General features: G+C 51.3%; 1 protein-coding gene across 1 annotated transcript in view; it reads right to left on the reverse strand.

Annotated features, from left to right (window-relative positions):
• HIC2 (HIC ZBTB transcriptional repressor 2) overlaps positions 1–15,696 on the reverse strand; it is a 33,522-nt gene extending 17,826 nt beyond the window's left edge. The window contains exon 1 of the mRNA XM_066365442.1: positions 15,537–15,696. The gene's annotated coding sequence lies outside the window, so the exon portion shown is untranslated. The remainder of the gene's footprint in view (positions 1–15,536) is intronic.
• Between the last annotated feature and the right edge of the window lie 1,788 nt (positions 15,697–17,484).

Genomic DNA, 17,484 nt, shown 5'->3' on the forward strand with positions numbered 1-17,484 from the left:
AGAGCCAAGCAGTAACCTCCCTGAACCCATGACTAATAACAATCACAAGACCAAAAAAAGGAGAGGTGGCCAAATCCAGGATGGAGTACCCATCTTGGAAGAAGGAACTCTACAGACAGGCTAGGAACCCACAGGAAACCTAGAGATCACCTTAAAATCTCTTTTTTTTTTTTTTTCCAATTTTATTTATTCATTTTTAGAGAGGAGAGAGACAAGGGGGGAGGAGCTGGAAGCATCAACTCCCACATGTGCCCTGACCAGGCAAGCCCAGGGTTTTGAACCGGCGGCCTCAGCATTTCCAGGTCGACGCTTTATCCACTGCGCCACCACAGGTCAGGCCCTTAAAATCTCTTAGTAGGGGAAGACCAATGTCTGCAATTCAAAGGAAAACAACAACCCAATGATGTTTTTTTAATCATCCTAGTGGCTGATACTTCTCAAGAAAGAAAAGCTTTTCAGATCCTGGCATGCAAGCCCAGGAGAGAAGAGGAAACTTGGAGAACAATAAGCTAGGTACAAATACCACCAAAGAGCTCCCAGCTGTGCACATCAAAGGGAGAAAGCCAGGGAGAAAATGGATGAGGCTAGGCCTGACCAGTGCTGGTGCAGTGGATAAAACGTCAACCAGGAACACTGAGGTCGCCGGTTTGAAACCCTGGGCTTGCCTGATCAAGACACATATAGGAGTTGATGCTTCCTGCTCCTCCCCCCTTCTCTCTCTCTCTCCTCTGTAAAAGGAATAAGTTAAAATTAAAATTAAAAAAAAAAAAAGAAAAAGAAAGGAAATGGATAAGGCTCTCAAAGACTGGGGTCAAAGGACACCACTGCTGGGCAAGACAAAGGAAAGCCCCCTTGCTACCATGTGGAGGACCAACTCCCCAAGCCCCCAGAGCCTCAAACAAAGGGTTTAAGGAGCTAAAGCCAATGGCAAGAATCAGGTTGTTTTAATCCAAAAAAATGGGACATCCACTAGTTTTTATTTATTGACTTTTTAGAGAAAGAGGAAGGGGAATGGGGGAGAGAGAAACATCAATTTGTTGTTCCACTTATTTATGCACTCATTGGTTCATTTTTTTAAAGTGAGAGAAGGGGAGATAGACAGACTCCTATATGCACCCCAACCAGGATCCACCCAGCAACCCCCGTCTGGGGCCGATGCTCAAATCAACTGAGCTACCCCCAGTCCTTGAAGCCAAAGCTCAAACCAACCAGGGCTGATGCTCAAACCAATCGAGCCACTGGCCACAAGAAGGAAAGACAGAGAGAAGGAGGAGAGGGAGGGAAAGAGAAGCAGATGGTCATTTCTCCTGTGTGCCCTGACTGGGGGTCAAACCTGGGACGTCCTGACACTGAGCTGACACTCTACCCACTGAGCAAACCAGCCAAGGCCCTTTGGTTGATTCTTACATGTGCCCTGAGCGGGTATTGAACCCACAACCTTGGTATATTGGGGGGACGCTCCACCTGAGCTGGCCAGCCAGGGTTCCACTGGAGTTTTTTTTTTTTCTATTTTTTTTTAAACTTTATTCAATTTTCAGAGAGGAGAGAGAGGGGGAGGGAGAGAGAGAGAGAGAGAGAGAGAGAGAGAGAGAGATAGAGAGAGAGAGAGAGAAAGGGGGGAGGAGCAGGAAGCATCAACTCCCATATGTGCCTTGACCAGGTAAGCCCAGGGTTTCAAACCAGCGACCTGTGTTCCAGGTTGACACTTTATTTCACTGTGCCACCACGGGTCAGGCTCCACTGGAGTTTTTTTTTTTTTTTTTTAATTTTTTTACAGAGACAGAGAGAGTCAGAGAGAAGGATAGACAGGGATGAAGAGATGAGAAGCACCAATCATTAGTTTTTCGTTGCGCATTGCAACCCGAGTTGTTCATTGATTGCTTTCTCATATGTGCATTGACCGCGGGCCTTCAGCAGACCGAGTAACCCCAGCGACCTTGGGCACAAGCTGGCAACCTCAGGGTCTTGAACCTGGTTCTTCCGCATCCCAGTTCGATGCTCTATCCACTGCGCCACCGCCTGGTCAGGCACCACTGGAGTTTTTAAAAAGCTATTTTTAAGGATAAAATTAAGGAACTGCTATGGAAAATATTATGATCTGTGGCACTGTGCCTGCAAAGCCTCTGGTGCAAGAGTTGACAGAAGAGAAGAGGTCTCACCTGTCCAGCAGGTAAATTAAAGGTTTAAACAGAGGAGAGGCCAAGAGCTCAGAAAGGGAATCCCACAGAGGGCTCCACTCAGACTTGGGGGGGAAAAATTACTCATAGGTTTCACTCTGCTTTTTACATGGAGTCTTGGAGATGCGGGAAGAATTGTTTAGCATTAAGGAACTGGGTTTAGAGACAAAATAAAATAAACAGAGAACTGCCTGAAGTAGTAGAGTTAGGGGGTATGAAAACTGAGCTACAGAGGAGGCAAAAAACAAACAAACAAAAATAAAAACCCAGACAGACACTCCTCTCCTGCCACCCACTCCTCTTCTGCCAGTCATCTGATGAAAGTGTGGGGACAGTGCAACCTCAGAACACTCCAAGTGGGAAACAGGAACACAGGAACAGCAGCAATAGCACTTCAGTGAATCAAAAATAGAGACTAGCGCCCAGTTCTGTGCAAGCAAAGAGGGAAACCCAGCCAAAAGCAGTCACCCAAGTGCAGGGAATCACAAAGTAAAGCTAAAGAACGCTCAATCCAAAATTCAGAAGTGGTGACTTCGGAGGGAGGCCAGGATGTGCCCAGGTGGGTGTCCAGGGATGGGAGGCTGTTTCCTACATGAGGTAGGAGAGCCAAGGGGTGTGTTATGCCTATGTATGTTTGCATATAATTTATACCCTCTGGTTAACACTGCTGTACATAACCTGGAGCACAATCTCCAAATCTACTGAGGAAGCCAGAATGTCTGTGCACAAGTCCCACCAGAAAGGGGAGAGGGACACAAACCCCTCCAGATCCAGGGAGGAGCTGAGGGGCTAAAGCTGGGTGACACTTGCTGAGCATCCTCTCACATCACCTGATTCAGGCACCCCATAAAACCAGCAGAGTCCCAGATCTGGGCAAAAATGCAACAATGTATAAAGAGCTTCAGAAAGCCAGTACCACAGGAGATACCCAGAAAATATCACTGTCCTAATGAATAGAAAACAACAGAAGTTAGGGCAAGGCCTCTGTACCTGGAAGGGAGGGCATGCCTCATCCATCAAGACAGAAAGCCCAGGGCTCTTCCCAAGGCTTGGAGGTGGGTAAAGGGCAGTTAAAGCCATTACAAGTGAAAATATCAAAGTCTAACACAAATCTCCCCTCTGCTGCCCCTACCCCCTTCAATTCAGAGTCCAATCAACCCTGAGTTATCTTTCTCAAACACCAGTCTCATCAAGTAATTCCCCTGCTTAAAGCTTTCAATGGATTCCTAATACCTGAATAAAGTCCACTCTGGCCTGCCTGCATAGTGCTTCCCAGAGGGGTCCCAAGCCCACCTCTCAGCTGGGCCCCTTCCAGTCACGCCTCAGTGCCCCCTCCTCCATGAAGACTGCTCTGCATTTCCCCCTCCCCAAACGATGTCAGCACTAGCTACCCAGCTGCTTCCCTATGCACCTCCCCCCTCACCCCAAACCAGGTTCCCAAGGTTAGAGACCCTGAGTCCCACTAGCCCAGGAGCCACAGCTGCACCTGGCATGCAGCAGGCCCTCATAAACGTTTATTAGGTGAGCAAATGCTGGTCAGGAAGAAGCAATGCTGAGAAGAGATAGGGTGAATAATACAGGAGAGAAGATAAGGTGGAGGTGGTGAGGGGGAAATGATCAAGAGAAGGTTGCCCAGAGTCCTCCCTTGTCCCAAAACTGGTGTTCACAGTCTTAAAAATTAGTAAGGAGCCCCAAAGAACTTTTATGGGACTTATACATTACTACAGTAGGTGTTACTGTGTGAGTCTATTTATTATTTTATTTACTGATTTAAAAAAACCAGTCATATAAAAAATTTTAAGTGACCTAAAATACCAACAATAAACTCACTTTATGTTAACATAAATAGCATTAAAAATATTCCAAAGAAAAAAATATTAGTGAGAAGAGTAGCATTGTTTTACTTTTTTTTTCTTTCTTTCTTTTTTTTTTTTTTTTTTTTTGTATTTTTCTGAAGTTGGAAACAGGGAAGACAGTCAGACTCCCGCATGCGCCCGACCGGGATCCACCCGGCATGCCCACCAGGGGGTGATGCTCTGCCGCAATCAGAGCCATTCTAGCGCCTGAGGCAGAGGCCACAGAGCCATCTTCAGCACGGGGCCAACTTTGCTCCAATGGAGCCTTGGCTTCGGGAGGGGAAGAGAGAGACAGAGAGGAAGGAGAGGGGGAGGGGTGGAGAAGCAGATGGGCGCCTCTCCTGTGTGCCCTGGCCAGAAATCGAACCCGGGACTCCTGCACGCCAGGCCGACGCTCTACCACTGAGCCAACCGGCCAGGGTTTGTTTTACATTTTTACAAATCTCTTTAATGTATGGCTTAATAGAACTAACTGGATTCCCATATCGGCTTTTGAATTCAGTCTTTTGGACTATGCAGTTCCTATTAAAGTCTATGAAGAAATTTGATCTTATAAAGATACTATATAGAAGGGAGGAATATATGTATGTGTGTGTGTGTACTTTCTTTCTAAAAAAAAAAAAAAAAAAAAAAAGTACAAGGCAGGCAGAGAGAGAAACAGGAACATTGCGCTATTCTTGTATGTGCCCTGACCAGGGATTGAACCAGCAACCTCTGCACTTTGGGACAATGCTCCAACCAACCAAGCAATCCAGCCAGGGCTTAGAAGGGAGGAATATTTTAATAACCTTTTCATATATGTGGCTATTCTTCACCAATATACATGGAAACTTGACAAAGGGTACTTTCTCAGAAGTTGCAATGTAGAACCCGAAATTGTGTGACTTAATTCATATCTGGTTATAACATAAAAATCCATTGGTCCAGCCTGTCCAGGCGGTGGCGCAGTGGATAGAGCGTCAGACTGGAATGCCGAGAACCCAGGTTCGAGACCCTGAGGTCGCCAGCTTGAGCGTGGGCTCATCTGGTTTCAGCAAAAGCTCACCAGCTTGGACCCAAGGTCACTGGCTCTAGCAAGGTGTTCTTCGGTCTGCTGAAGGCCCGGCCCACGGTCAAGGCACATATGAGAAAGCAATCAATGAACAACTAAGGTGTCCCAACGAAAAGCTGATGATTGATGCTTCTCATCTCTCTTCGTTCCTATCTGTCTATCCCTATGTATCCCTCTCTCTGACTCACTCTCTGTTAAAAATAAATAAATAAATAAATAAATAAATATCCATTGGTCTACCCTGCACTTATATCCATCCACCCAGGATTTTGTAACATCAAGCACTGGCCGCCTGACCAGGCGGTGGTGCAGTGAATATAGTGTCGGACTGAGATGCAGAGGACCCAGGTTTGAGATCCCGAGGTCACCAGCTTGAGTGCAGGCTCATCTAGTTTGAGCAAAAGCTCACCAGCTTGGACCCAAGGTCTCTGGCTCGAGCAAGGGGTTACTCCATCTGCTGAAGGCCCACGGTCAAGGCACATATGAGAAAGCAATCAATGAACAACTAAGGTGTCGCAACGAAAAACTGATGATTGATGTTTCTCATCTCTCCATTCCTGTCTGTCTGTCCCTATCTGTCCCTCTCTCTGACTCCCTCTCTGTCCCTGTAAAAATAAATAAATAAATAAATAAATAAGCAAGCACTGGCCATTTGGAAAATATTGGTTCACTGAATTAACCACATCTTCTAAATATTGTCACATTTCATTACATAACACTTAAAAATATCCATGTTAAGATCACCACTGGCTCTAGCTGGTTAGCTCAGTTTGTTAGAGCATTGTCCCGATTCACCACGGTTATCTCAGGCTAAAATTGAATTATCCAGTCACGGCACATATAAGAATCAATAAATGAATGCATAACAAAAAAAATAAATAAATGAATGCATAAATGAGTGGAATAACAAATTGATATTTCTCTCTCTCTCTCAAATCAATACTTTTTTTTAATCATCACTAATTTTAGAGAAGTCTTTAAGTGAGGCTCCTGTTACAGATACGTTTCCCCAAATTCTCATTTCTCCCAGACAGCTCTTTCACTAGCAACAAATGCTGTCAGTTTTTTTCCTAAAAGTGACAAGGCTCACTTTGTTCATTTGAGAACATGTCTGATAAATTCTCAAAGTCTAAATAACCACACCTTGTCTGCCAGTCATTCATTCAAGTAAAAATAATGTTCCAGAAGGAAAAGCAGATAGTTTGGCACACAGTCCAAACAAATGTGAAATGCTTTTCATGGAGACATCATATTCAGTCTAAGGCAGGAAAGCCTCGTGTGCACTCCCATTTTACTACACAGAATACTAAAAGAGATGTATTCTCCAGGGTCTAGATTTACTACTCAATCATCTGTGGTGCATCCCCACAACACACAGGAGTAAGACTGGCAGTCTTGGTCAAGAACACTGGGGGACAGGGACGCACACAGATACACACACAACTCCAGGTGGTGTATACCATCAGCAAGAACACTCACCATGACTTTATACCACTGGTGCAAGTATCAACATGAAACAAAGACCAATAACTTCTAAATATTATTTAAAGGATCTTGGAGACTCCCAAGGGTCAGCAAAACACTCTGAAAACAGCTGACAACCATTATTGGAAATATTTCTATCAACCCATTTTACAGGGAAGGAAAATGAGGCACAGCAGTCTGTCATGTGCAGGAAGAAAGGTTTTATACCAGAGTCTTCTTTCCACAAAACCATAGTTGTTCATCAAAAGTGTAATCCTGGGTAAGGGGTCTCCTAACAAACCTAAGAGCAACAAATTTCAAACAAATAAAAGGAAGTGCCATTTTAAATGACATCCACAAATACTCTTAGGGGCAGGACTGACACAGACTATTAAGGGACTCCCAAAGACCTGTTAATTAACAGAGCAGGTAATACTTCAAGAGGAAAGCCGGGCCTCTGTAAGCTGTGGGACCTGGGCTGGGCGCTGCAGAGGCAGAGGCAGAGGTGGTCAGAGGGGAGGTTTGGGAGGGGTGCTACAGGAAGCAGGATGTGCATGCTGCCTGCTGGGGGCATGAAGTCAAAGTCCCCTCCTGCCCAAAGCGGCCAGCCCTGCTGCCCTTATCAGCGTCAACACATGCATGGAATGTAGGACTTTGGAAACAATTCTCTCCACTAGGCCTGTACCCTTCTGGGGCTCAGGATGACCTACCACCACTAAAGGACGACCCAAGCCCAAGCACTCAAGCCACCCACTCCTGGAGAAAGGCACCTGCTGGCAGTGGCACAGGGCACCTATGGACACTGATCCTTGGCCCCTGCCCTTGTTGCCTAGATCACGAACCCCCTGGACCCATCTACCAAGAGACAGCCTAACAAGGCCGAGAGGCCACCTTGCATGCGACCCCAACATCACCACCAGCAATGCCTGAGCACCTCTCACTTGCCCACACTGAGAATCCCAAGAGAAGAAAAGGAGCCAGCTCTGAGTTTCCAGGGACATTGCCCCCCAAATGGCTCTCCTGGAGTGAGTTTCCAGAGGTAGAGGATCTAAGATGCCATAAGGAAAGGAGTTGTTTAACTAAAAGGATAAGAAGGCCCAGACAGTGGTAAAGCGTTGGCCTGGCGTGCAGGAGTCCCGGGTTCGATTCCCGGCCAGGGCACACAGGAGAGGCGCCCATCTGCTTCTCCACCCCTCCCCCTCTCCTTCCTCTCTGTCTCTCTCTTCCCCTCCTGCAGCCAAGGCTCCATTGGAGCAAAGTTGGCCTGGGTGCTGAGGATGGCTCTGTGGCCTCTGCCTCAGGCACTAGAATGGCTCTGTGGCCTCTGCCTCAGGCACTAGAATGGCTCTGGTTGCAACAGAGCAATGCCCCAGATGGGCAGAGCATTGCCCCCTGGTGGGCATGCCGGGTGGATCCCGGTCGGGTGCATGCGAGAGTCTGTCTGACTGCCTTCCCCGTTTCCAACTTCAGAAAAATACAAAAACAAAAACAAACAAACAAAAAAACACCCCAAAAAAATAATGGCCCAGAGAGTCCTCTCTGTCCCCCAGGACCTGGGAGAAGGGGGAGGATACTGCTCAAAAGGCTAGGAATGATCGTTCCCCAGCTTACAAGGGACTACCCTCCAGCTCCAGCTCCAGGAACGAGACTCCCTGGATTTGTCCAAAGCAGCCATCTCACCACCCCACGCAGAATGAAAACCTTGGCTGTCCTCTGGCCCAATCACTGCCCAGAGGAAGGAGCCCACATATACGTGTTCAAGGCTTCCACTGAGTGGTGTTTCTCACACTCTTAGAACTTCTCTAGCCAATTCCTAGCTGTGAGACTTGAGATTAATTACTTAACCTCTCTGAGCCACTTGTACAGCAGGGATTGAGAAAATGATTGGGGCCATAAGATATATTCTGAAAATTAAATTCAGCATTCTACACCTCCCATAAGGCCTAGCATGGGGTAAGAGGCCAAAAGTGAGCGCCAAGCCCTCTTTTGCCACTATGCTCCTAGTATTCTGTCAAGGACTCCGCAAAAACCATCCTCCCCCCAATATTCTTTTCTTTTCTTAATTTTTTTGTATTGATTTTAGCCAGAGAGGACGGGGAGGGGAGAGAGAGAGAGGAACATCAATCTGTTCCTGCATGTGCCCTGACCAGGGATGGAACCAGCAACCTCTGCACTTCAGGCTAATGCTCTAACAAATGGAGATATCCGGCCAGAGCTTCCCCTAGTTTTCAAGCAGAGTTGTCTTTGGTACCTGCAAACAGAAATCATCAGCTGCCTCCTACCAAAGGGGAGGGCAATGAGGTCCTGGGGAGGGGCGAAGTAAGGAGGCAAAAACACTGAGGCAAGAATCCATATCCAGGACCACTTGTTCTCAACAGAGCCCCCTAGCTCCACCTACCAAGATGCATGCAGGCAGAAAAGGAACTGAAAGAGGACATTCTGACTAGACCCCACATCACCCCCTTCCTCCTGACCACCAGCCAAGATCACTCTCAAACCTGTGTCCTTCATGCCCCAGCCCAGGCTGCTCTTTCTTTCTTTTTTTTTTTTTTTTCTGAAGCTGGAAACAGGGAGAGACAGTCAGACAGACTCCCGCATGCGCCCGACCGGGATCCACCCGGCACGCCCACCATGGGGCGACACTCTGCCCACCAGGGGGCGATGCTCTGCCCATCCTGGGCGTCGCCATATTGCGACCAGAGCCACTCTAGCGCCTGAGGCAGAGGCCACAGAGCCATGCCCAGCGCCCGGGCCATCTTTGCTCCAATGGAGCCTTGGCTGCGGGAGGGGAAGAGAGAGACAGAGAGGAAAGCGTGGCGGAGGGGTGGAGAAGCAAATGGGCGCTTCTCCTGTGTGCCCTGGCCGGGAATCGAACCCGGGTCCTCCGCACGCTAGGCCGACGCTCTACCGTTGAGCCAACCGGCCAGGGCCGGCTGCTCTTTCTTCTCTACAGGACACTTCCTTCCCAGGACACCAACCAGGGCCACAGCAGACCACACCACATCCAGGGGCCTTGCCACTCACCTCACCATGGTAAGCTGCTGGGAACAGGCAGGAGCTGTCCTGTATCCTGTCAGCCCACAGATAGGAACTAAATCCCAGGATAGCCCATAGTTTGTCCCAACAAAGGGGGCTGGGCTGGGCAAGCAGGCCTTACCTGGAGCTCTGCCTTCTATGCCCCTCCCACTCTGCTTCCTGGCTCCTCGTTAGTGCCCATTCATACACCTTACCCAGATAACAAGACCAGGAAACCAACCCCAAGGACCAATCTCTCTCTCTCCCAGGGAACTTAAGGTCAAAGAGAAAAAGGGGTACAGGTCCCAGGGGTCCCCAGCTGTGGCCACAGTGGGCTTGTTAGGAAGCCACAAGGAACCCAAATGTCACCATGTCAAGCCCTGCCAGAGCACATAGAGGACAATCAGGGCCCAAGAATGCAACCAGGAAACCAGGACAGGCAGACTCTGAAGGCCTAGCAAGACCAGGAGTCCTGGAGTCCCTCACACTGCTGCTCAGGTAAGAGGGACCATGAAGAGTGCGCCTGCTCCCTCATACCTGGTGCTTCTCCAAGATCCTGGAAACAGAATCAGCCTGTCTTGTTATGTGAATCCGATCCCACTAGGCCATCAGAATAAATCAGTTTGTGACCACCCCAGGTCACATGCACTGGTCTATTTGGACTCACCACTTGCTTGATTCTATTATTGACAAAGACTTATCACCTGCTAAAGCAGTGGTTCTCAAATTTGGCTGCACACCAGATTCATTTCAAAAGCTTTAAGATATGAGCATGCCTGGGCCCACCCCAGAGATGGGCTGGGCTGGGCTGGGCTGTTCCAGCTCCCAGGTGATCCTGATATGTACTGCTGAGAACCAGGGCATCAGCAGGCAGGCCTTACCAAGGTAGCACAGGTGATGGCTCAATGTGTAGCCCATATTCATCACCAAGAAAAGTTCCACTGTGTCCACACAGGGGCAGGCCACAGAGGCCCCAGCCCCTCTTTTCCCAGCCATCAGCCCTATGCTCCCTTCTCATTCATTTTGTGAACAAGAATTCACCAAGAGTTTAGTATCTTGCAAAGTAGCAAAGGTGGGGGACTACAAAGGTCATGGGACAGTCCTGTCCCTTAAAGCAGTGGCCCCCAACCTTTTTTGGGCCACAGACCGGTTTAATGTCAGAAAATATTTTCACAGACAGGCCTTTAGAGTGGGACGGATAAATGTATCATGTGACCGAGACAAGTGTCAAGAGTGAGTCTTAAGACAGATGTAACAGAGGGAATCTGGTCATTTTTAAAAAAATAAAACATCGTTCAGACTTAAATATAAATAAAACGGAAATAACGTAAGTTATTTATTCTTTCTCTGTGGACCGGTACCAAATGGCCCACGGACCAGTACCGGTTTGTGGCCTGGGGGTTGGAGACCACTGCCTTAAAGGGCCTGCAACCAAGCTGATTAAGAGGCCAAGGGGCTCAGACTCCAGTGTGGTAGTGGGAGCAGCACCTCCACCCATGTGTGTGAGGGATGGTGGTGCTACTCTCAAGGCACCGAGTGGCCCCACGCTCGGCTGAGAGAACCCACCCACCCACACCCACCCAGAGGTGCTGCCACAGAAAGCAACCCGAGGTCTTGGGAGCAGCTTGGAAGGCATGGGAGGAGTCTACACAGCAGTCACACCATGCCGGAGCCAGCAACCCTTCCATCTCCACAATAGGCCAACTCCCCAAACTAGAAACACCTCCTAAGCCAAGCCCAAGCTCTGCCTTTCCTTAGACGCCTGTGGAACTGCTATGGAATGGATGAAAAGACTGGGCCACCTGCCTTTCCAAAGCCCATTCTCCCTTCTCACCCATACCCCAAGCACTCCAGTAGATGGATTACCCTCAACCAGGAATGCACTACAAATCAGCAGCAAGGCCCTTTGGCCAAGAAGCAGGTGGCTGTACCTTCTAGCAGAAGGACCTGCTCTAATCCCAGGGCAACACTCCCCCTCTCCCCTTCACCCACAAGGACATTACCATGAAAAACATGAAAACTGAACAATCAGAAGGGGGCTCTGAACTCCTTTCCAACTGTCCCAAGAATTTCTTGGGGCGACTCTCTCCACTAAGTCCATGTGGCCCAGCCCTGGCCCTTTCCTCCTGGACTGTGGTAAAGCCTGGAGTGTTAGCTCCTGGCTTTCCCTCCCTTATCAAATTCACAAGGGGCCCACACACAACCCCCACCTGCTTTTCTTGCTTTGCCACTCCTGGCTTAAACTGGGCTCCAGGCTGAGCCTGCAGTCCCTCTCAAGAGCCCTCCCCCAGCCCAGGTCCCTAACCCTTAGGGCAAGGCCCCTCCCAGCAGGAAGCACAGCCTGGTGGTGCCAGGCAGAGTCAAACTGGCTGGGCTTGTTTACAAGCCCCTAACCAAGCCCCTAACTGGGAGACAGGATCATCATCTTGGGGAGGGGCTCTCTGCCCTGCCCCTCCCTGCTGGGATCTCAGATCTCTCCAGATTCCACACATGTATACATGGCCCTCACAGGCTCTGGAGTCAAAGGCATTTACCCTCCAGCCCCAGCTTGACCAGTTGCTAACTTGCAACTCCAGCAAGTTATTTAACCCCTGAGTCCCATTTCCCCCTCTATAAGAGGAGCCTATCTGGCAATTCAGGTGGGAGCCGACCACTTGTTGGCGAGTCTGAGCACCAGAGGGCAGAGACAATCATGATCGGTTTAGCCACAGGGGCTGGGCACTTCATTTGTTCTCAGAAATTTTTCTTGCATGAATAAAAAGCTTGTAAAAAAAAAAAAGCCTCAAGGTGCCTGGCACACAGTGAGTGTTCCTGTGCTAGCTTCTCTAAACAGCACCTGCAGGGTCATGCTCTTGTCACTGCTCTCCTGTCTCTCCAGCCACACTCCACACTGCCACTGCCTTACTAAAACTGAATGCATTCCCATTAAAACCCCGCTCTGACAGCCAACATAAACTCAGCATGGCATCCACAGCTCTCCTGAAGCCTAGGCTGGCCCCTCCTTCCATGCCTCAGTCACTATACCTGTGGTGCCCTCTGAGCTCCATTTGACATTGTGCCAGTCCTAATCCCATCTTACAAATCATTTGTTTGCTTGTCTGTGTTCCCAGGCTGAGCTCTGGAGGGCAGCAATATGTAAATGTAAACTCAAGTTCTGTTTCCATTTTAGAAACAGGGACACCAAGGCCCACAGAGTTAATCACTATCCAAGGTCACAGGGAGAATAAACGGCAGAGCCAGCATCGCCCTCCAGACTTTCTGACTAAATCCAGTTTCCCTCTCTCTCCACAGCCAGGCTCCAAGAGCCAGGATGGGAGGAACCTGACTGTCAGATGAAAGCTGCCTATCAGGGTGCAGGAGCAGCCAGGAAGAAGAGCCCCAACCTTCCTAGTGATCACCTCCCAGGGGCAGTAGCCCTCAAACCCAGTGGGCAAGACAAGCAAGCTACGGGGTGGGGCTGACTGCTAGAGGCCAACAGGCCAAGCAAAAGGGCAGAGCCACAGGTCCCCTGGGTAAACTGAACTTTATTCCTTCCTCACTCCTCTCACTCTCCAGAACTGCCCCTTCTCTAGGGGGCTAGCTGCTGATTAAAAGGCATTGAACCCACCCCCTGATCTGACCCTGGCAGACAATAAGGACTCCAGGAAGGCAGCAGGCCTGTCAGCTCAATAATGCAAAACCCTGTTGCTTCTAGTCCACAACAGCTGACTTCAAGTGGATCGGAGACTGTGCTTATTAACAAAATGAGAAATCTGATCTATGGAAAGAAAACACTTCGTGAGGATTAATCCAGGACTGCAGCTTATGGAGAAGGCTGAGCTGCTGGCCAAGACGAAGGAGCAAGGATGGAATTATGCCTATCCGTCCCCAGAGCAGGTACCAAGCAGCAGGAGAAAATGCATCACCTCTGCCCCACCTGCACCTCCTTCTACTGTCAGCAATAGCAGCAATCATTTTGGTTTTGCTTTAATTAAAGGCCTGGCTCCCTCAGGCAGCTTCTTTCTCTACACAGAGACAGCAACCAGAGGGAGATTTTTCTTTTCAGGAATAGCTTGTAAAAGCTGAGTGACTAATCTACAAGTCCCAACAACTGGCAGGAAAACACTGCAGGGAGAAATTCTGGGCACACACCAGCACTCAAGTCAAACAGCCAGAGAAGCTGGGCAACAGGCACTCAGCAACACCCAAAAACAGGCTCGCAGGAAGCCAGAAGCCAAAGGAAAGCAAACCAACCTGGGAGCTCTGAGACCCATGGCAGGCAGGCTGGTGGGAAGCCTCCTCCCAGCCTTTCAAATCCATGGTCTCTCCACAATACATACACATTTTCATAATAAGCCCAACTGCAAAGGATCAAAGGTTCACAGGAAGGCATAGTGACCTACTCCAGGGCCAAAGCAGCACTCAAGTATCAGCCTCCCATTCACCCCCACCCCACCGCCAAGCTAAGAGCCCACTAAACCAGCAATCTCACCACACAGCTTTGTCTCTAGAGGCCAGCCTGAGGCTGCCCATCTGCTTTTTTTCAGACCACTCCAACAACCCTGCTCTGCTGAGAGTACACTCTCTCCTTGAGCCAGAGCTACAGACTGGCCACATGGCCTGTGCTCCTGAAAAATGCCTGCTGAAAGGCCCAGGGAGTCCAGACACGGGCAGATGGGAATGGAGAGGAAGAAGTAGAGCCAGAAGCCAGGAAGCAATAAATGCTGGCTCCAGAAAAGTGCTGGTTTTGGGTGACCCAACTCCATCCTTCCATTCAGGGGGCCCTGGAGAACAGCCCCCAAAATCAGCCTAGTATCTCTGGAGTCCCCTCCACTACCTGCCAGCTCCTCCCTCCCCCCTCAGTATAAGAGGCACAGCAATCCCCCACATCAGTCAACAACCCCTGCCACAGGATTCCTATGGGCAAGGCGCTGCCCCTCCCCCACCACATATGTCAGAGGGGTGGCCTCTCTGGGTTACACCCCTACTGCTGTTGGGGGGGGGGGGGCGGGAACCTAGCTTTCCAGATGTGCTTGGCAACTCATACCAAAAAAAACACTGGAGGTAGAGAGGATAGGAAACGGCATGGATAAATAACTTCAAAACCTTTCCAGCCCCTCCGGATCCACACTGGGCCCCGTTCCCCAGGCAGTCCCACGCTGTTCTGGGTGGGGCCGCTGGGAGCATTATCAGGCCTGGTTCCCTCCTCTCCATAAGTCGCTGCCCCCCACACACACCCAAGGAGAGGCATCGCCGCCTCCACCCCCCACCAGCGAGGCCCGTGTGAATATGAACAATCTTGGTAGATAAACAGAGAGTGACAAGCTGGGGCCCTTCAGCCCCCTCCCTCTGCCAGCCGACCCCCTCCCCCAAGCCCATCTCTCTTCCTGCCAAGCGGCTGCCTACAGGAGAGATCTGGGGGCAGGGCAGCGAACCTACCAGCCGCAGGACCTAGCGTTCTGGGAACGGCCCCTCCAGGCCTGCCCCTGCCCTTGCCAGTCTTTCTGTGGGAGGGGGCAAAGGAAGAGATCCTAGCTATGCAAGGCCACAGTTCTGGAAATAGCAAAATCCCCCAGTGAGGGGCGGCCGCGGGCGCAGGGCCCTTTGCATAATGGAAGCCCGCCCGCCTGTCAGGCAGCGCAGCTCGCCCGACGCTGTTCGGATTAGATTGCTAATGAAAAGGCACAAAGAGCCGGCGCCCGCCGACCCCCGCTCCGCAGACCCGCGTCCCGGCCTGGCGCGGCACCGGGAGCTTTGTGCCGGAGTCCCCTGCCGCCCGCGCCCCGCGGGCACCGGGGCCACAAAGCCCCGGCAGGCCGAGGATAGCCGAGGGGTCCCACTCGCGCCGTACCTAGGCTCCGCGGACACTCGCGCGCCTCCCACGCGCGCAGCCCCACGTCGGCTGGGCGCGCGCCCGCCCACGCCCCTGTCCCCGGGGGCGCGCCCGCCGGTGGTCCCCGCCTGCGCCCCCAGCCACTTTTGATCGCCCCTCACCTCATGTGCGTCGGCGGCGGCGTTCTGCCCGCCGGCCGGCCGGCCCTGCCCACAGTTCCTCGTCGTCGGCGCCCGGCCCGCGCCGCCCCGTCCTCCCGCCGCCGGCCCGGCTCGGCTCCCCGCCCAGAGCGCCCGAAGCGCCGCTCACAGACACCCGCCCGGCGCCATCTTGGAAGCTTGTGACGTCGGCGCCGCCTGCTCACCCCTGACCCACAACTGAATGGGCGACCGGCGGGGCGGGGCCGGGGAGGGGCCTGGTCGTGGGCGGGCCCTGAGGGGGCGGGGCCGACAGGCGAGCGGTCCGAGCACTGGGCGGGGCGGGCGGCCGCAAGACCGCGCCATGGGGGAAGGGTGCCGGAGAGGGGCGCCCAGGAGGAGCCCGGGATCCCGGACTTTGGGCGCCGCACCGGACCCGGACCCCAGCTGCGGAGTCAGCCGCTAACTCGACCTCGAGACAGCCGTACCGCACAACCCCGAGAAGGGGTCTATGGCCCCCCACAGGCCCAGCCTCACACTCAGAGCTGATCCCGTTTGAGCCTGACCGTGACCCCTCAGAGCCCCCATCAGGGACTCGAATGCCATGCGCCCCACCTCCAGGACACTTCATCCCCGCTGTGTGCCTCATGCAGGGACTCCACCATCAAAGTCGCAGCCCCCGGGACTGCAGGCTGCGTTGACCTGGGCTCCTGGAGAGACCAGGAGTGTTTGGGTCTCGAGAAGAGCGTAGCCCCCTACCCCAGACCCCCAGTGCTCCCTCGGAACCCGGTGCCCGCAGGTTGGCCCTACCTGCTCAAAGGGCGTGGAGGTCGCGATCACACCGCGCTCAGCCAGCCCCTTCCGGTGATCACAGCCCCTAGAAGGCCCCTGGGGTCAAGCGAACGGCCTAAGCTGTCCCGCCCGGACCCAGGCTCGTGGCGGTCATTCAAATGGCCTGCAAAGGAGCTGGAGCTGGCCTTGAGCCGCGGCCACTTCTCTAGGGAGTTACTTAATTGACCCTTCTTTACTTTGAGCACCAAACAAAGGAATACACCACTGTCAAAGTCTGAAAGGAACCCAGATTTGCCAAGTAGCAAAATATGCCCTAGCACACTAGTCAAGATGGAAAACCAATTCAGTAACTCCTCAGGAAGGCTGACTGATCTTTCCAAATTAATGTGCACGTTTGATGTAATCCTAACAGGACATGTCTTAGATTTAACAAAATTAAAAATTCACCTGGAAGAATAAATAGCCAAAAACAGAGTGGACTTGTAACAGATACTAAAACTAATTATAAACCTACTGCAGACTAAGAAACAGAATAGAAAGCCTAGGAACAAATCTTAGAAATAATAAATGAAAAAGGAAATATCCAACATCCACGAAAAAGGAGATATCAAATAACTGTGAAGAAAAAAAGGAATATTTCACAAATAGAACCAGGTTGAAGACTCACTATTTGGGCCCTGGCTGGTTGGCTCAGTGGTAGAGCTTCAGCCTGGCGTGCAGGAGTCCCGGGTTCGATTCCCAGCCAGGGCACACAGGAGAAGCGCCCATCTTCTCCACCCCTCCCCCTCTCCTTCCTCCCTGTCTCTCCCTTCCCCTCCCGCAGCCAAGGCTCCATTGGAGCAAGGATGGCCCGGGCGCTGGGGATGGCTCCTTGGCCTCTGCCCCAGGTGCTAGAGTGGCTCTGGTCGTGACAGAGCGACACCCCACCCCACCCCCGGAGGGGCAGAGCATCGCCCCCTGGTTGGTGGGCGTGCTGGGTGGATCCCGGTCGGGCGCATGCGGGAGTCTGTCTGACTGTCTCTCCCCGTTTCCAGCCTCAGAAAAATACAAAAAAAAAAAAAAAAAGACTCACTATTTGAAGAAACTACTGAAAAAATGTCAAAGCTCTACTGACGAAATACATCCAAATTAAAAATACAAGGTACTAAAAGAACACAAAAAACTACAAGATACCAGCCTT

The sequence above is a fragment of the Saccopteryx leptura genome, chromosome 2, assembly GCF_036850995.1.
Source record: "Saccopteryx leptura isolate mSacLep1 chromosome 2, mSacLep1_pri_phased_curated, whole genome shotgun sequence".
In the NCBI taxonomy this organism is placed as follows: domain Eukaryota; kingdom Metazoa; phylum Chordata; class Mammalia; order Chiroptera; family Emballonuridae; genus Saccopteryx; species Saccopteryx leptura.